Here is a 20,393-nt window from a genome sequence, read left to right as displayed (position 1 = left end):
GGATGCAGTGAGGACTATGTGTGGACACAGGACACAGTGAGGACCACGTGTAGACACATGACACAGTGAGGACCACGTGTGGATGCAGTGAGGACCACGTGTAGACACAGGATACAGTGAGGACCACGTGTGGACACAGTGAGGACCACGTGTGGATGCAGTGAGGACCATGTGTGGACACAGGACGCAGTGAGGACCACGTGTGGACGCAGTGAGGACCACGTGTGGACACAGTGAGGACCACGTGTGGACACAGGACACAGTGAGGACCACGTGTGGACACAGTGAGGACCACGTGTGGATGCAGTGAGGACCATGTGTGGACACAGGACGCAGTGAGGACCACGTGTGGACGCAGTGAGGACCAGGTGTCGACGCAGTGAGGACCAAGTGTGGACGCAGTGAGGACCACGTGTGGACACAGGACGCAGTGAGGACCACGTGTGGACACAGTGAGGACCACGTGTGGACACAGTGAGGACCACGTGTGGACACAGGACACAGTGAGGACCACGTGTGGACACAGTGAGGACCACGTGTGGATGCAGTGAGGACCATGTGTGGACACAGGACGCAGTGAGGACCACGTGTGGACGCAGTGAGGACCAGGTGTCGACGCAGTGAGGACCAAGTGTGGACGCAGTGAGGACCACGTGTGGACACAGGACACAGTGAGGACCACGTGTGGACACAGTGAGGACCACGTGTGGATGCAGTGAGGACCATGTGTGGACACAGGATGCAGTGAGGACCACGTGTGGACGCAGTGAGGACCAGGGGTGGACACAGGACGCAGTGAGGACCACAACATGGGACACAATGTGAAGTCGATTGGGAGATGGAGTCCATCACTGTGTCTCCTGCCATTCTTCCAGCATCACAGCGTCCTGGGCAGATATCCCCTGACCCCAGGGCCTCTGCTCAGTGTTCTCGTTAACTGTTGAGATCCACACTGAGGCTGTGGACAGGCCAGTTGGGCCGGGAGGCGGCTGTCTGGCAGGGCTGCAGAGGCACCCCAGTGGACCGCCCACGCCCTGCCGGGGTGTCTCGGCCTCATCGTGGCGCTTGCCCACCGTGATGGTAGAGTCCCTGGCAGCCTGCCCTGCTCAGCCAGAGGCAGCGGCTCACGGTTGGCAGGGGCTGAGATCTTAGAAGGGGCACACGAGGGGCTTGCTCATTCCTTGATATTAGCTGTGAGATCTACTTTTTTTTCAGAAAGCAGGGGGTCAGAAATCTGGGGAGACTGCACAAGCACGGTGTGGTCAGGCCAGGTATGGAGACACTGGAGCTCTCCAGGTCCAGTGGGCTTCCGTCACGAGAGACGACCCTGAGAGTGGAGCCCTGAAGACCTAGGCAGAGCTCTGTGCCTCGGCGCCGGGTCTCACCAGCCACCCTCGGCAGGGTGTGGGAAGAGGCCGTGGTCGTGAGAACTGTGGGCAGGACTTTCACCTCCCGAGTGTCTCCTGTGTGGGTAGGCCAGGTTGGGAAGAGCCCTGCTGGCACTGCCTGTTCTGTGAACATGTTCGTTTTCATATTTACCAGCACTGGCTTCCTGTTTCTCTGAATCCAGGCTGTGCGTGGAGGCGGGCAAGGGCCATGGAGAGAGGGCATGGACCGAGTTCAACCCCAGGTCCTCACACGCGTTCGCTCCACTTCACACACACTTTAGACGACAGCAATAGTTTCCACCTTAGGAGCATTTTAAGGAAAACGAGATACCCAGGGGAAACCTTCTTCTTAAATGGAACTGTGGCGGAACAGCTCGCCACATCCTGTCGAGGCCATCTGACTAAGTGTCAGGTTCCTCTTTCAGGCAAGTCCTGAGGGTCACATGTCACCTGCCGTTCAAAACACCTCTGTAAAGAGAAGCCTCTGCATCGGTGGAAAAGCTGAATAAGAACATGGAAATTATCGGTGGGAACCCGTGGGCGTCACTCACAGCCCTATCAGAAAGAAAGCCACCAGCAGAGCTGGGCTGCGTGGGCTGCGGGGAGCTGGAAGAGTGACCTCATGGAGAGAGAGTGGTAGCAGGAAGGAGGGGCATCCGTCCTCGGCCAGCCACTTCAGGGCCACCCACTGCCCACCTGCAGAGCACAGGTGCTTTCTCAGGGGGACAGGGGAGCTGGGGTGCCAGAGGAGCATCTGCACCGGGGGGGGGGGGGGATGTCCACAGGGCCCTCATGCCCCTCCCTGGCACAGAGCTGCCTCAGCCTTGTGGGTGTCCTGGCTGCCACCCAGATCGACTGCCAGCCCCCAGCTGGCCTGCTACCCGAGGGTGCGTTCCACAGAAACCTAAGCCACTGCAGTCTTGCTGGACATCACAGGCGGGGACAGGTCTGGAATCCACCCCATGGCACCTCAGCCCAGGAGCGGGGGTGGCAGCCAGACCCACCTCTAATTCGGTCTGGCCAGCGGAGCTCCCAGCAGACCAGAGCTGGCCCAAGCCTCAGAGGCAGCCCCAGGTGAGGCTGACTAAGCAGAGCAGACGTGGCTGGAGCCCCCTGAGCTATTCTTACCTATCACCCCGGGCTCCCCTCTGAGCCCCAGCGCCCCTGCGAGCAGCAGGGAAAGCCCACAGCTGCAGCTCTTCCCCTTTTGCCTGCAAGCAGGTGTTGTTTTGCCACGGCTGTGGTAGCTAGATCCCCCATTCCCTATCACACACCGTCACTATGGCCCCTCGGCCCTCCAGCACCCACCCTGGCCTCTTCAGTGGAGCAGATCTCTGCCTGCCGCTCATCACGCCTGAGACCTGGCGGACTGGTGGCATTGCAGAAAGCATTCCAACGTTCACAGATTGTTTGGTGTTTCGTTCAAATGGGTTTGCAGCCCATGAATTCTACCCCCCCTTCTGTGTGGTGGCCCAGTCCCCACCTTGCATTTCACATCCCTCAGACCCCTCACCCAGGAGACCAGGGGGCTTCATGCTGGCTTTGGTCCTGCCTGGAACCTTGGCCTGAGAATCAGTCCCTGGAGTCCTGTTGTGCCCAAGGCTTAGGGCCAGGGAGGGGCAAATTTGTCTCTGAGACATCAGAGATGGTGTTTACAGATATATAGGCAATGGTGGCAGAGCGGCAGTGCCCAAAGCTCAGCCGAGGAAGCTCCATGCAGCCACCACCTAAGCCTAGCCCTCTGGCTGGGCTCAGTCTTCATTTCAGGCAAGCCTTTCTCTTCCTAAAAATGCCCCAATCAAGGTGGAGATGTATGAGTTCTTTGCCAAATATTTGATGTGGGCATGGCAGGCACAGTTTAAAATAAGGTCTTAACAGAGGGTTGAGTGAGTGAAGAACCTGAAACTCTCCTACTCCAGGGTGTCCCTGGCTTATGCTGTGGGAGAGGGTGCGGGGTACACAGACTCGGGGTCATTGTCCTGACATAGCAAGGTGGAGGAGAGCCATGGTGAGGCCTGAGGTCACAAGCAGGGGTGAATGGCCTGCAGTGTCCCCACTCAGGGCACTTCTCAGGCTGTGTGGCAGGCCCCACGCCCACGTCCCAGTGTCATGGAAAGTGCCGGTAGCTAAGGAGCTGCCATGTACACTCTGGGGACAAGTTGAGTCCTGAACGCTGGTCCCCGACCAGCCCACGAGCACCTGGGCCTTGTTGTTCTTCATTAGTGGCTGTGGAGTCACAGGACCGGAGGGAACCTGCCTTTCCTCTGGGCTTTCCAAGCCGAAGGCCAGGGCCTTCTCCAGAGATGGAGCCTCACATCCCATCCCGCGGTTCCAGACCAATCCAGGTCTCCATGGAGTGGCTCGGAGCAGGTGCTGGCTGCGGGGGCTGGAAGGCTCCATGGCCTCTGCCGGTGTTTGGCAGTTTAGCTCCCCGGGTACAGCCCAGGACTGCCTGGCAAGCAGCCCCTGGGCCAGGCTGGGGTTCCTCACCCGCGCCCTCCAGGTCTCTTGCTGGGAGCCCTGCTGGGCGAGCCCCAGCTCTGTTTGCGGCCAGGCTTTCTTCTGTTATCAGTTCCCATGACACAATTCCTGGTTCCCTGTTTCATTTTATTATTGTTATTCTTCGGCATGTTGGTGGGGGGAGGTGTTGAAAGGAGGCAGAGAGGGAGCGGCCATGCGTGCACACCCACGGATGGCTCCAGGAAACCATCCTCAGACGGGAGGAGCTTATCTGGCGCGGGCCCTGCCACTGGAGAAGGGAAGCCTGGGCAGTCCCGTGATGTGATGTCAGCAGGGTCCCCCCCAGGGTGTCAGGAAAACGGGACATGGTGACGCCACCCTGTGACATTTCTTATCCGAGTGCTGATCCGTGCTGGGTGGAGAGGGGTGCTGGGGGGGGCGGTAGTGGCCTTTGCCAGGCTCTTCATTTCCTGCCTATTTGCCAAAAATCACACACACACGGATACTGCCATCACTGGCCTGTGGTGGACACTGGGCCCGGACCCTCACGGGGAAACAAAAACAAAGATGATCCCCAAGCCAGGGGAGGCACGAGGCTGGGCAAGGCCCGCCGCTGGCCCGGCCCCTGGCTCCCCCTCCGAGCAGTGCTGTGTCCGTGGTTTGTTTCTCCGACTCGGGGAAATGGCCCTGTGTGTACCCGGTGCACTCTGCCACCCGAAGTCCCCAACGGGCAGCACTCAGGCCCTGCAGGACCCTGGCTGGGCTTGGGGAATCATTTGTCACAGGCTTGACATGGCTGATTTGAGGCATGGCCACTGGCTTTTCCTCGTTCTCTGGGTGTAGCTTCCATAACACTCTCTCCTCTCACTTTCTTACAGTAAATGAAATCATATGCAACGACCTCTCCAGCACAAACCCCAACTCATAGGTCAGTGAAATGGAGCTGGTGTCGGAGCTGGCAGACGCTGTGTGGAGCCGGCTCAGCGCAGACAGCTGAGCTTCAGCCAGCAAGACTTCCGACGAAATAAACTGAACCACCTGGTACCACCCAGAACTCCTGCCTTCCCGAGTGCTCAGAGCTGAACCTACACCACAGATGTGCAGAGAAGACGCTCTAATGAGGAAGGAGAGGGGAGGGGAGCCCCCCGACTCCTGGAGGACCAGCCGTCTCAAGGGAGGCCAGAGGTGGCCTCCCAGGGAGAGCCCTGGGATCTCCCCGGCACCCTGGATTCAATACTGGAAGTGCCTTACTTAGACCACCCTGGAAGGATGCTGAGGAAGCCAGCATTGGATTTGCTACCATGAGAGTATTCATAGGAACAAAAACCATGCAGACATTTCGTTATGAGGCTTTATCCTTTGAATAAATTATCAGGGTTCTGGCAAGCTAGGGGTTGTGAGAGACACCCAGTAGGACTTCCTGCTTCCCTCCAGCTTCCCTGCTGTCCTGCACAGCTTGCTGCCTTATCTGGTGATGGTAAGGTCTTCCAGTGGCCAGCTCAGCGCCTTCAGGACACTCTCCCGAGCGGCAGCCCACAGGATTGTGAATAGCAGCAGGCTCCGGTTTTGTTTTTCGGCTTTGGACACAGCACAAAGAAGCTGCCTCGCACGAGAGGGGACTGGGCAGGAGAGGGAGCTGCCCGGGCAGACCTGGCACGTGCACGTGTGCAGACAGAGCTGCCCGGGCAGACCTTGCACGTGCACGTGTGCAGATAGGCGTGTATTTATGTGTCAATAGTAAGTGCAGAGGTGGTGATGACGAGGCTGAGGCCAGCAGGGGCTTCCATACTAGCAATGCCTGGTGTCCATTTTGGAGAATCCTCCTAGAGACTGGACCCACTGCCAGCATCTCCTGTTAGGGTCAGAGGCCCTGTGCAGACAGGCAGCACTCGCTCTTCTCGTGTAGGCGCAGCTCCTTAGAACGCCAGAGAGCTGGGCTCAAACGCCCCGGGGTTACCACGTGACAAAATCAGCAAGTAATTGTAAATAGCCATTACAAAAAGGAGTGTAATATATTTGTTCAATTATAAGATTATTATTTCACAGAAGCCTTATCGTTCTCTGCTTCATCTAGGAAAACAATTACCAAAAAAACGCTGTTTTCATATGCAGCCGTGCAGAGTGTTTTCAGATTAGTTACTCTTCGTAGACAGGCTAGCGTAGTGTTCCTGCTGCATTTGTACAATTAGCTGCTTATTATGATTGCTAGCAGTGACCTATTATTTCATATAACCAAAAAGCATGGTTTAATTAAAACACGTGTAATGACTGTGCCTTAGGAGTTGACGCCCCCTTCTGAAAACCGCCTGAATTGCACCTGAGGGTGGCAGTAAGTTAGTCAACAGATTCGTCATGACGAAGGAAGAATCACCTTTGCCAGGTTCGTCTGCATGGCTGACTCACAGAAAGAAACTAAAGTCCCAAAGCCATACATGAACACTTTCACACGGCGGCAAGGAGCTGGCAAGCCGCCCCGTGAACGGAGAGGCGCCGGGGCCTGCGTCCAGAGCTTACCCCTCCTCTGCACCAGGGGGTGGCCTGTCCGCCTGTAGTCGGTCATCTTCTGGAAGGAGCCATTTGGTGTTTGTGTCAGCTATCTTTGTAGTTAGGAAGTAGATCCAATAAAGTAGTGTTTTTCTTTTTTCTTTCTTTCTTTTTTTTCTATTTTTGCTGGACAGTCTGAGAGCAACTCTTTACTCGATGCTGAATTCTGCGTTGTTCTCCACCCCTCGTGCATGGGGCAGGCTGTGAGGGGCTTCATGAGGGTGAGGCCAGCCCGTCTGTGACCACTTACATGCAGAAAGCTGCGTGCTACCTCAGAGTCATGCTCTTCTTCCACAAATAAGTGGGAGCCAGGGAATTCTCCAGCCACTCTCCACAAGGCCTTCCAGAGGGCGCCCAGCAGAGGTGGGGAAGGAGCATTGGTTTATGCCAAATTCCTTGAGATCCTGGGTGCGGCTCTGACCACCCACACACTGCTGTGTGCCTCCACATCCACTTTTGTCAGTGCGTGCACATTTCACCCACGACCTGCACCATCTTTCTCCCCTGCTTCTGGAAAGCCTCTCCTTCCCCTTCCACCCCGACCCCTCCTTCATGCTTGAACATCACAGATCAGGGCGAAACCTCGACCTCCACAGAAATCTCAGTATGTTCTGAAGTGATGTTTTGCTTCCAGGACTTGCCTTCAATGGCAAGAATTCCTTCTTCACTAAAAGGAGTGACTTTCTGTAGGACTTTAAGTCCTCATCCAAAGCAATATATAGGTGTCCACCCCACCAGATTCCTACCTTGAGGGTCTTTAAGCCCCACCATAAGGCCTTAGACCCCATGCAAGAGGAATGGGAGGAGGTAAGGACCTTCGGGGTCTGCGAAGGACAACGAGGCCCCTGAAGGATCTGGGGCCGAGGGAAGCCGGCTGCTGACCACAGAGCAGCTCCGCAGCTCGCCAGGCCTGCTCTCCAGACACTGCCCCTTTCATGTGAGTTTTGTAAACTGGTTTGCCAATCCCAACATAGGTCTTTTTCATATCTAGAAAGTGCATACACATTTACAAAATGATGGATGGATTCTGCCCAGGAAGCCAGGCTGATTGATTTTGAGTAATGCACCAAATGTTATTAAATGAGCCCTAGCTTTATTTCTAGCCAAGAGGCTTTAAGGGGTCAGGAGAAATCCATCAGCAGCTGTGTGTGGTCCTCAGGTTCCCTGGATCATTATTACTGGGTTTCCAGGAAGACTTCCCCTTAACTGAGACCTGTGGCCTTGCGTGCAGGCACTTCTGTGGTATGTAAGCCTTTGCAGTGTCATCCTCAATACCAAAACCATCCAGGGGTCTCAAAGACAAAAGACTCCACGAGACCTGCTTATATGCCAGAGGGGGAAGCAGGGAGCCACAGGCAAGCCTGAGTCCTTATTCTTGATCTGAGAGATGAAAAATTGTATAAATAGAACATCTGAAGAGCATCAAATCTCACAGCCAAGTGTAGCTTTACCTAAGGTTCAAGTGTTTGGGCTCCAGTGCCCTCCTGAGGGCTCCTGATCTAGTTAGCCCACACGCCCCTCCAGCCTCACCCAGTGAGCAGCCCCCATACCCACCTTGGGGACTTGGACGGAGTGGGCCCTGCCTGCCCTGCACACTGCCACCTCGGGGACCACAGAAAGCAGAAGAGGGGCCTGGGAAAAGCAGGGAGTGGGCCTCTTGCCTGTCCTTCCAGCCACAAGGGACACATACATAGGAAAATCACCATGACCCTGTTACAAGACCCTATTTGAAGGATAACTTTAAAAACCACGGCACCTGAGGTCAGTGAGCCACTGAGAGTGTGCGGTCTGGCAGGACAGACCCCTGCTAGGAGGGAGCCGAGGCAGACGTGAGGAGAAGCTGAGAAAAAGAACCTCAGTCTGAGAAGTCCTGCATCTGCTTTTTTTTTTTTTTTTTTTTTTTTTTTTTTTTCACCAGTCCTGGGCTTGAGCTCAGGGCCTGAGCACTGTCCTTGGACCACTTGAGCCTCAGCACCACTCCTGGCTTTTTTTCTATGTATGTGGTACCGAGGAATCGAACCCTGGTCTTCAAGCATGCGAGGCAAGCGCTCTACCACTAGGCCAAACTCCCGGCCCTGCATCTGCTTTTTAAATTGAGGTGAAATTTACATAAAATGGGATTAGGCATTTTAGAGTGTGAAATTCAGTAGCATTTTTGCACATTCCAAAGACTAAAATGGCTAATTCCAAAATATCCTCAGCACTCTGAAGGAAAAGCCTCCCCTGGTTTCCTCAGAGCCACTGGTGTCTGTGGGGACAGAGGGCCTGGCTCCACAGCCGTGTGCTCACGCGTGGTTCCTGTGCCCAGTCCTTCCCACGCCGCTGTCTCCAGCCACCATCCACCTGTCCGCCTGTGCACGTACATTCTGCTTCCACCCTGCCCAGGGCCAGGACACACTCCCGAGGGGACATGCTTCATCTGCCGCCTCTGCCCGAGGATGCCGGCTGCTCCTCGCCGCTGGCTGCAGTGCACCTCGCACAGGTGTTTGTCTCCTCCTTGCTTTCAGCTCTGGGGTACAGGCCAAGAAGGGGAGCCCTGGTCTACAGTATCCATGCCCTGTGCTCAGCTCTTTCTATCCATGCTGAGACCAGCTCACTAGTCTCAGCTCACTCATCTAATTTGCAAGTACATATATGAAGCACATAATACTTAACAATTCTTCACACCAAAAAAATTAAGTTAGGGGCCGGGAGTTTGGCCTAGTGGTTAAAGTGCTTGCCTAGCATGCGCGAAGACCCGGGTTCAATTCCTCGGTACCACATACATAGAAAAAAGCCAGAAGTGGTGCTGAGGCTCAAGTGGTAGAGCTCTAGCCTTGAGAAAACCCAAGGACAGGGCTCAGGCCCTGAGCTCAAGCCCAGAACTGGTAAAAAAATTTAAAAAAAATTAAGTTAGATCTCAGATGACCGTTTAGCATGAAGCAGACCCCTACACTGCCGGGATGCCTCCCAGCAGAGTCGGCTCTCAGGTTTCTGCTGGGAGGTTTGGACACGTGTGAGTCACTCCCTAATGACACTCCCTTCTCTTTGCCCACAACTTGTGCGGTAAAGACCTTGGACAAGCCAGGGGGTGAAGCCAGCCCAAGGCCACGGCAGAGCTGTTAGGGCCACCACTGTGCAATGCCAAACCTGCGCCCGGCTTTCTGCAGACGGATCTCAGAGCATCACGGTTTCCAGGCTGCACGACACACGTGCCCACGCTTGCCTCTGAGACCTGGCCCTGACAACAGGGCTCGGAGCTCCTGATAAGTCATCTCCAGCTACCGAGCTGTGCTGCTGCTAATGGGCTTAATTACCAGCACTTTGTCTCCAGCAGCCATCCTCTTTTTCCAAGGAGGAAGAAGAAAAGTGCAAAGGGGAACCTGTTTTCGGGTGGCCTGAGTCACATGTAAGAGAAGGCTTGGAAGTGGTTTGAGACGAGGTAGTCAGGCTCACTGCCCCCCTGTTTCCCCACTGTTGCTGCCTGCGCTGGGCCAGCCTGGGGCCAGGAGGTGCTGGGCCAGGCCTGCTTCCCCCCTTCCCCACTGCCCTCCCCACTGCTCTCCCCACTGCCCTCCCCAGCCTCCCTGCCTCCCTCCCCCCTCCCCCCACCCTTGCCCACTTCCTTCCCTGGTCAGCAGGCCCTGTGGCCAGGGCACGGGCACTTCCCACGCCGTATCCGCTGGCCCCACCCTCATGACCTGAAGCTGTGCTCAAGAGGTGTCAGAGACAGAGAATGGCCACCCCACCTGCAGTGCGGGGGCCTTGTCCAGCTAGGACAGAAGCCCTGACTGGAGGGAGGAGAACTGATGTCCTGCGTGCCACCCAGCTGCCCAAGCCTGTCCACATTCTGGGCACTGCCACTGCGGCAGGCAGCGGCGCTCCAGACCTCCAGAGAGGAGGCGCCCCACGCTGCAGGGCCAGGACCCAGCACAACACTGGCGTGGTCTTCCAGGCCCTGTCCCTGGTGTAGCCGGGGTGATCAGGGTGGCCAGGGGTGGATAGAGGCAGAGAGCGGTGGACACGAGTGGGCAGGAGTGAACAGGGTAGGCGAGTGGAGGAGGATGGACGAGGGGGACAGTAGCCAACGGGTTGGTAGAGATGGTCAGGAGTAGACAGCACGTCAGGGGTGGACGTGAGTGGACAGCAACAAACAGGCGGGCAGGAGCAGAGGGTGGACATGGGGATAGGCAGTCAGGAGTAGACAGGCGTGGCAAGGATGGACAGGGATAGAGAGGTAGACGGGGGGGCAAGAAGGAACACGGGTGGATGGGAGTGGACAGGGTGGACAAGACGGAGGAGGTGGGACAGGGCATTCAGGAGTAGACACGGGTGGACAAGGATGGACAGGTGCATGGCAGTGGGCAGGGGAGGGCAGGGTGGGTGGGAATGGACAGGGTTGCAGGGGTGGATGAGGATGGATAGAGGTACATGGCAGTGGGCAGGGGAGGGCAGGGTGGACAGATGCTCTCCAGCCCCACACTGGAGTGTTGGCTGGATTCCATTCCACTCTGGGCACGGAAGAGGGCTGCATTAAACTTCTCCTTGGTCAGCAGACAGTAACTACTGCCGTACCCCACGTCCTGCAGGGGACTCGTGTGGCCCCACAGCGGGGTGGGCCCAAGACAGTGGAGAAAGAGCACTTCCTGAGAGGACTCAGGCCGTGGCCCCCAATGCCCTAGCAGGCTATGCTGCTCCGGAACCTTCTCCCCATGTCCTCGTCTTCCCTCACAGTCTCCTAGCCACTTTCCCACAAATCTTCCTGGCCACTCACCCTCCTCTTCTTGAAGATGGTAAGAGATGCAGTGTCACCACAGACCAGGAGAACGGGGTCCACACTGCTATTTCACCTTTCCAGCTCACACCACCTTGGGTACCTGCAGGGAATGCTGGCATTAGTCAGCCATCCTTTTCTTATCTAATGGCACGGTCTGGTTCTAGCATCAGAGGGACGCTGCCCTTTGATGGGAGAAAGCCCTCCTCCTCCTCCTCCTCCTCCTCCTCCTCCTCCTCCTCCTCCTCCTCCTCCGCCTTCTCCTCCTCCTCCTCCTCCTCCTCCTCCTCCTCCTTCTCTGCCTTCTCCTCCTCCTCCTCCTCCTCCTCCTCTGCCTTCTCCTCCTCCTCCTCCTCCTCCTCCTCCTCTGCCTTCTCCTCCTCCTCCTCCTCCTCCTCCTCCTCCTCCTCCTCTGCCTTCTCCTCCTCCTCCTCTTCCTCCTCCTCCGCCTTCTCCTCCTCCTCCTCTTCCTCCTCCTCCTCCTCCTTCTCCTCCTCCTCCTCCTCCTCCGCCTTCTCCTCCTCCTCCTCCTCCTCCGTCTTCTCCTCCTCCTCCTCCTCCTCCTCCTCCTCCTCCTCCTCCTCCTCCTCCTCTCCTCCTCCTCCTCCGAGGCTGAAGCTTGTTCTCCAAACTCAATTTCCCTAGTGGAGACGGTGCGGTCTGTGTTGGCTCCTGGTAGTTTGCTTTGGTTTCTGACCTCAAAGGTAGCTGCTGTCCATGTCATCTAACTTGTGGTGGTTCCCAACATTCCTTGGTTTCCGACAACACAGGAGAATCCAGAATGAAGTCTTCTTTCTTAGGCTGTCACCACCGTGGCTCTTTGCCACTTTGCACTGCCCCCTTTCCTCCACGCACATCTCACTGCTGCTTTGCTGTTTTCCTAACGCAGGAGCTAAGGCTTCTGTCACAGTTTACTGTTCCTGTAGGCAGATGGTCACGTGGTTTCGCCCGTCACACTGGACCCTGGAGCCACACGCTTCTCATTTATATTTCATGAAATTCCATGTCCTTTCAAATTTCAACTTGACTTCTTTCACCATTGAAATTGTGCTGGTTTGCAGACATATGGAAAGTTTCCAGATAACTGACTCGCGCTGTTTGGAGAACAGGGCGCATTCTGCAGGGCCAGCGGGCGGCTGTGGGCATCCCGTGAGGGCCGGCGGCTCCCAGCGCTGTCTCCTGCCTGATCTTCCTCTACCTGTCTGATCCTCGGCGGTTGGGAGGTGTGGCTCTGACCATCCCTGCCCTCCACCCTTATCTTCTCTCATGGAGCTCCATTATTTGGCTATTGAGCTTATTTCAAGTTGTTATGAGCTCCAAATTAACCGGCTCCTTAATTGTCATGAAGTTGCCTTCTCTGAGAACACTCTTCACTCTAAAATCTACTAGGTGCCAAGACTAAAGGTTTTGTTTGGGTTAGCATGGCATGTCTTGTAACTTTTGTAGACATGTAGTTTCACCTTACTTTTTTATACTCCTCATCACCTGTGCCTTCTAAATACTGCCCCATCCTCGTTATGTTTTCTGCTTTGTCCATCTCTCTCCCTTTCCTCTTTTCAGCCTTCTTTTATGATTTTTACAGCCCTCTCGTCTCTCCTTTGTTGGTCCACTGGCTAGGACACATCTGAGTTGTGGAAATGGCAGCTTTGGGGCTATGGGCAACATCCTTACCTTGTCTTGTGCCTGTGTGGGTAGGAGCAGGCCTCTGTCTTTATCTCGCCTCGTCGCCGTGTGGGTGCCACCTCACCAGCACTGCTTGGTGCCACTGCAATGCCAGACACCTTTGGGCCACAAGTCCCACTGCGTGTGCCATTATTCTCTTGAAGACATAAAGCATTTTTTACAGAGATTTTCCGAGTACACTATAGATGCTTTCTGTTTTTCCTGCGTTGGTGTGTCAGTGGGGGCCCCCACCCCAGGCCTTCTTAGGGCTTCACACTGCACATCCAGTGTGCCAGGCTGGCAAGGGCTTTATTTCAGCCATCATATAGATAGAAAATCCTCTAGTGTCTATTTTCTCCTTATTTATTTAAAGCTCATAGAAGTCCTAGAAGAGCCGCTTCACAGTACAGGAAACCATGTCAGACGGAGCGTCCTGGGAGACCCTGTTCACGTGTTTATCGTGGGCAGGCACATCAACAGTTTCTCACACACGCGTTCATGTAACCACTACACAGTAAAGGGCCAGGCCCATCTCCTCAGTCTCTTGGGACCAGAGGCACCGACTTGCTCCCCACATCTGCAGTCTTATCAACCACTATAAACCCCTTGCTAGGATCTTTTTTTCATATATTTTTTATAGAAGGGTTACATTATATTCACCAGATAGAAGGTACATAACTTCACATACATTGATACCCTTTCTCTTGGTCCCCATTTTCCTCCTCCCCACCCCCCACCCCTCATCTTGTTTTCCTACCTTCCCTATCCAAATAACCAAATAACCATATATACAGTATATCACATAACAAGATAAAATACTGTAACAAATTGAGATAGCCAAGGGACAGCAAAAGAGATGAGAGATAACATAGTACATTAAGGACAACAATCACTCATTATATGGCTTTTGTGTCTATATCCTAGAGGTCTTTTCATTTAGCGTCATACTATATGGCCTTATGCATCTAGATTTTGCTCTATTGTAAATCTCTGCTAGGAGAGCCCCAGGTTTCTACTGATTATGACAAATGAGGGAAACCATTGAGCCTATGTTCCTTTGAGTCTGGCTTACTTCACTTAATATGATTTTTTTCTAAGTCTTTCCATTTCCTAACAAATGGGGCGATGTTCTTTCTGACAGCAGCATAGAATTCCATGGTGTATAAATACATCTTGTTGATCCACTCATCAACTGAGGGGCATCTGGGTTGGTTCCATATCTTTGCTATGGTAAATCCTTGTTAGGATCTTGATAGGAATTGTATTAAACTTGTAGATCAATTTGGTGAGAATCAGCAGGTTTATTGTCTGCCTTCCTGCCCACAAATACAGTATGTCTCCATCTGATTCAGTTTCTAAACATTCCTTGCTCCTGAGTTTAAATTTTTCACTTTGTCTTTATTTTATTTTATTTATTTTATTTATTTTTTTGCCAGTCCTGGGCTTGAGCTCAGGGCCTGAGCACTGTCCTTGGACTTTCTCGAGGCTAGAGCTCTACCACTTGAGCCTCAGCACCACTTCCGGCTTTTTTCTATGTATGTGGTACCGAGGAATTGAACCTAGGTCTTCGTGCATGCTAGGCAAGCACTTTAACAACTAGGCCAAACTCCCGGCCCCAATTTGTCTTTATTTTTATGCTGAAGGCCTCAGTAGTATTTAGCCTTGGACGATCTTTTCTACTATTGACAAGAAGTCCTGGGGAGCCTGCTGCTGAGTTCTTCTGCCAGGGTGGGGCTAGGCACTGCTCCTGGGCCAGTGTGGCCCGAGTTGCTTCCCCACATGCTGTCAAGTAACTCCTTCCCAGAAATGCCCAGAGGGCCCTCAGAAGCACACATGGATGGACCTCGGGTCTTCAGAACTCAGAGCATCCTCTCGGCTCTCTCCTCCAGCAATATACCATCTCTACTGCCTTCTCTCAGGGCTAGTGAGGTCTTCAGGGCCCCCTCCCCTTCCAGGGCCAAAGCTCAGGCCCCACGTTGATTGTGTACCCTCCCCCAGGGAGGGTCCTTCACTACCTCATGTCTGATGTCTGATATCTAGCAGGTTTCGCTTGTTTAGTCCACTTTTCAGTTGTTTTGGTAAAAGAGTAAATCTGTCCTGTTAGTTCATCTTCATCTTGGCTGCAAATGGGAATTCTGATGGTTGCTTTTTCAAAGCTTCCATGATAGGCCATATTTCAGCCAGTGCAGTAATCATTCTCCCTTTCCCTGTATTTTCTGTCATATAACAATAATGCTATTCAAATAAAAACTGTGCGTCTAGCCAAGAGAGTGGCTCAGGATCACGGGATTTGCCTTGGGGCCTCATATAATTTTAATCAGAACGGAAAGCATCAAACGGAGGCTGAAAAACAGCTCTCGCTGCCAAATATGCTTTTTACCTGGAGGAAAAACAAAAGAATCCTGGGTAAGAGCCAAGAGATTTTTCACAGTTTTTACAAAAGCCGAGGTGTCTCTGTTCAGGTGCTGTGAGTCCTCCCACACGCTCAGGAGCCTGTGGTCACACGCAGCGAGGCCCTCCACAGCCGGTGGCCGCTTGCAGCATCTTCAGCCCCCCAAAACCCACCTGCTCCAGCCAGAGCCTGCTGAGGCTCAGATGGCTTCTCAGGGACGAACTTGACCTGTCGGGCTCCGGACCCAGGGTCACCGCCCTGTAGAGTACGAGTGAACCAGGGCAGTTTTTATTTAACCCAGAAATGAAGGCTGCTGAACTCTGTAGACGTGTTTGAATTTTGTGTTTTCTGGTGCTGTGCCTGGATGCTGTATTAGCTGAAACTACCTTAATTTGGAATCACTGGGTAGCAATGATGGTTTGGCTGGGTTCAGCTTACCTGTCGGCTTCCACTTGAGAAGGGTTTGCCAAGCCACTGAATCACTTAAAACAAGAACGCCAGAGCTACTCTTCTGGGAACAGGGTTAAAGACCTTAGGAACACTTATTGTCTGTATGCAAATAAGGGTGCTAATTGTGAGATTTTTTTTTTTTACCTATTCATTGCAGTAGGCTCAGCAGGACCTCGACTTGAAAATATGTTATTACCAATTAGTTCCTGGAATGCCATATACTAGAAAGGAATAAACAGAATTTTTAAACTACCATCTAATCCAGACTTGTCACTTAATGTGGAATTTAACATCTCATTCCAGCAGTTCAACCACAGTTTTCACAGTGTTTTCAAATGAGCTCTGCTTCACTTGGTCTTCCAGATTCCCCAGGAAGGACACAAAGCAAATCCACATCCCAGCCTCTGCATGTGGCCCAGGTTTGTGGACTGGCCCCGAGTTCCCTTGCAGACAGAACAAACTTCCCATTGTGTTGTTATTGTTAGGAGAGAGACCAGAAACTGCCATTGCTTTACTGACCCACCACCCATGCACTCATCTTCCGACGCCTTCTCATCTTTCATCTGTCTACTCACATCCAACTCATCACTCCTTAGCACCCACCCTTCAACCACCAACTCCTCCCTCCCCCCATCCACTAATCCACAACCATCGTCCATGCACCACTCCACTAGTTCACCACCAGACATCCATTGACTGATCCACCACCAGAAATCTTTCCGTACATACATGCATACACACATACATACGTGCATACACACATACATATATACATACATACACTGGTCCAGTCATAAATCTCTAGCCATTTGTCCATCACCGTCCACTAGTCCTACTCCAGTCATCCATCACCAACACTGGTCCAACTCCAGTCATCCATCACCTCCACTGGTCCTCCTCCAGTCATCCATCACCCTCCGCTGGTCCTCCTCCAGTCATCCATCACCCTGACCTGCCCTCCACCAGTCATCCATCACCCTCCCCTGGTCCTCCTCCACTCATCCATCACCTCCACTGGTCCTCCTCCAGTCATCCATCACCCTCCCCTGGTCCTTCTCCAGTCATCCATCACCTCCACTGGTCCTCCTCCAGTCATCCATCACCCTCCCCAGGTCCTCCTCCAGTCATCCATCACCCTCCACTGGTCCTCCTCCAGTCATCCATCACCTCCACTGGTCCTCCTCCAGTCATCCATCACCTCCACTGGTCCTCCTCCAGTCATCCATCACCTCCACTGGTCCTCCTCCAGTCATCCATCACCTCCACTGGTCCAACACCAGTCATCCATCACCTCCACTGGTCCTCCTCCAGTCATCCATCACCTCCACTGGTCCTCCTCCACTCATCCATCACCCTCCACTGGTCCTCCTCCAGTCATCCATCACCCTCCAAAGGTCCTCCTCCAGTCATCCATCACCTCCACTGGTCCTCCTCCAGTCATCCATCACCTCCACTGGTCCAACACCAGTCATCCATCACCTCCACTGGTCCTCCTCTAGTCATCCATCACCTCCCCTGGTCCTCCTCCAGTCATCCATCACCTCCACTGGTCCAACACCAGTCATCCATCACCTCCACTGGTCTTCCTCCAGTCATCCATCACCTCCACTGGTCCTCCTCCAGTCATCCATCACCTCCACTGGTCCAACACCAGTCATCCATCACCTCCACTGGTCCTCCTCTAGTCATCCATCACCTCCACTGGTCCTCCTCCAGTCATCCATCACCTCCACTGGTCCAACACCAGTCATCCATCACCTCCACTGGTCCTCCTCCAGTCATCCATCACCTTCTACTGGTCCTCCTCCACTCATCCATCACCTCCACTGGTCCAACACCAGTCATCCATCACCTCCACTGGTCCTCCTCCAGTCATCCATCACCTCCACTGCTCCTCCTCCAGTCATCCATCACCCTCCACTGGTCCTCCTCCAGTCATCCATCACCTCCACTGGTCCTCCTCCAGTCATCCATCACCTCCACTGGTCCAACACCAGTCATCCATCACCTCCACTGGTCCTCCTCCAGTCATCCATCACCTCCACTGGTCCTCCGCCAGTCATCCATCACCTCCACTGGTCCTCCTCCAGTCATCCATCACCTCCACTGGTCCTCCTCCAGTCATCCATCACCCTCCACTGGTCCTCCTCCAGTCATCCATCACGCTCCACTGGTCCTCCTCCAGTCATCCATCACCTCCACTGGTCCTCCTCCAGTCATCCATCACCCTCCACTGGTCCTCCTCCAGTCATCCATCACCTCCACTGGTCCTCCTCCAGTCATCCATCATCATCCACTGGTCCTCCTCCAGTCATCCATCACCCTCCACTGGTCCTCCTCCAGTCATCCATCACCTCCACTGGTCCTCCTCCAGTCATCCATCACCTCCACTGGTCCTCCTCCAGTCATCCATCACCTCCACTGGTCCTCCTCCAGTCATCCATCACCTCCACTGGTCCTCCTCCAGTCATCCATCACCTCCACTGGTCCTCCTCCAGTCATCCATCACCTCCACTGGTCCTCCTCCAGTCATCCATCACCTCCACTGGTCCTCCTCCAGTCATCCATCACCCTCCACTGGTCCTCCTCCAGTCATCCATCACCTCCACTGGTCCTCCTCCAGTCATCCATCACCTCCACTGGTCCTCCTCCAGTCATCCTCCACCAGTCATCCATCACCCTCCACTGGTCCTCCTCCAGTCATCCATCACCTCCACTGGTCCTCCACCAGTCATCCATCACCTCCACTGGTCCTCCTCCAGTCATCCTCCACCAGTCATCCATCACCCTCCACTGGTCCTCCTCCAGTCATCCATCACCTCCACTGGTCCTCCACCAGTCATCCATCACCTCCACTGGTCCTCCTCCAGTCATCCATCACCTCCACTGGTCCTCCTCCAGTCATCCATCACCCTCCACTGGTCCTCCTCCAGTCATCCATCACCTCCACTGGTCCTCCTCCAGTCATCCATCACCTCCACTGGTCCTCCTCCAGTCATCCTCCACCAGTCATCCATCACCCTCCACTGGTCCTCCTCCAGTCATCCATCACCTCCACTGGTCCTCCTCCAGTCATCCATCACCTCCACTGGTCCTCCACCAGTCATCCATCACCCTCCACTGGTCCTCCTCCAGTCATCCATCACCTCCACTGGTCCTCCTCCAGTCATCCATCACCCTCCACTGGTCCTCCTCCAGTCATCCATCACCTCCACTGGTCCTCCTCCAGTCATCCATCACCTCCACTGGTCCTCCTCCAGTCATCCATCACCCTCCACTGGTCCTCCTCCAGTCATCCATCACCCTCCACTGGTCCTCCACCAGTCATCCATCACCTCCACTGGTCCTCCACCAGTCATCCATCACCTCCACTGGTCCTCCTCCAGTCATCCATCACCTCCACTGGTCCTCCTCCAGTCATCCATCACCCTCCACTGGTCCTCCTCCAGTCATCCATCACCTCCACTGGTCCTCCTCCAGTCATCCATCACCTCCACTGGTCCTCCTCCAGTCATCCATCACCTCCACTGGTCCTCCTCCAGTCATCCTCCACCAGTCATCCATCACCTCCACTGGTCCTCCTCCAGTCATCCATCACCTCCACTGGTCCTCCTCCAGTCATCCTCCACCAGTCATCCATCACCTCCACTGGTCCTCCTCCAGTCATCCATCACCTCCACTGGTCCTCCTCCAGTCATCCTCCACCAGTCATCCATCACCTCCACTGGTCCTCCTCCAGTCATCCATCACCTCCACTGGTCCTCCTCCAGTCATCCTCCACCAGTCATCCATCACCCTCCACTGGTCCTCCTCCAGTCATCCATCACCTCCACTGGTCCTCCACCAGTCATCCATCACCTCCACTGGTCCTCCTCCAGTCATCCATCACCTCCACTGGTCCTCCTCCAGTCATCCATCACCCTCCACTGGTCCTCCTCCAGTCATCCATCACCTCCACTGGTCCTCCTCCAGTCATCCATCACCTCCACTGGTCCTCCTCCAGTCATCCATCACCTCCACTGTTCCTCCTCCAGTCATCCATCACCTCCACTGGTCCTCCGGCAGTCATCCATCACCTCCACTGGTCCTCCTCCAGTCATCCATCACCTCCACTGGTCCTCCTCCAGTCATCCATCACCCTCCCCTGGTCCTCCACCAGTCATCCATCACCCTCCACTGGTCCTCCTCCAGTCATCCATCGCCTCCACTGGTCCAACACCAGTCATCCATCACCTCCACTGGTCCTCCTCCAGTCATCCATCACCCTCCACTGGTCCTCCTCCAGTCATCCATCACGCTCCACTGGTCCTCCTCCAGTCATCCATCACCTCCACTGGTCCTCCTCCAGTCATCCATCACCCTCCACTGGTCCTCCTCCAGTCATCCATCACCTCCACTGGTCCTCCTCCAGTCATCCATCATCATCCACTGGTCCTCCTCCAGTCATCCATCACCCTCCACTGGTCCTCTTCCAGTCATCCATCACCCTCCACTGGTCCTCCTCCAGTCATCCATCACCTCCACTGGTCCTCCTCCAGTCATCCATCACCTCCACTGGTCCTCCTCCAGTCATCCATCACCTCCACTGGTCCTCCTCCAGTCATCCATCACCTCCACTGGTCCTCCTCCAGTCATCCATCACCTCCACTGGTCCTCCTCCAGTCATCCATCACCCTCCACTGGTCCTCCTCCAGTCATCCATCACCTCCACTGGTCCTCCTCCAGTCATCCATCATCATCCACT

At 54.4% G+C, this 20,393-nt stretch overlaps 1 long non-coding RNA gene across 1 annotated transcript in view; it reads left to right on the top strand.

The window, feature by feature from the left end:
* LOC150049536 (uncharacterized) overlaps positions 1-6,496 on the top strand; it is a 30,237-nt gene extending 23,741 nt beyond the window's left edge. The window contains exon 2 of the long non-coding RNA XR_016538804.1: positions 4,727-6,496. This is a non-coding gene — a long non-coding RNA (uncharacterized LOC150049536). The remainder of the gene's footprint in view (positions 1-4,726) is intronic.
* The last annotated feature ends 13,897 nt before the right edge of the window (positions 6,497-20,393 follow it).

Source organism: Megascapheus bottae, chromosome 19 (assembly GCF_031878675.1).
Source record: "Megascapheus bottae isolate mThoBot1 chromosome 19, mThoBot2.hap1, whole genome shotgun sequence".
Classification (NCBI taxonomy): domain Eukaryota; kingdom Metazoa; phylum Chordata; class Mammalia; order Rodentia; family Geomyidae; genus Megascapheus; species Megascapheus bottae.
This window is presented reverse-complemented; position numbering and strand designations above follow the sequence as displayed.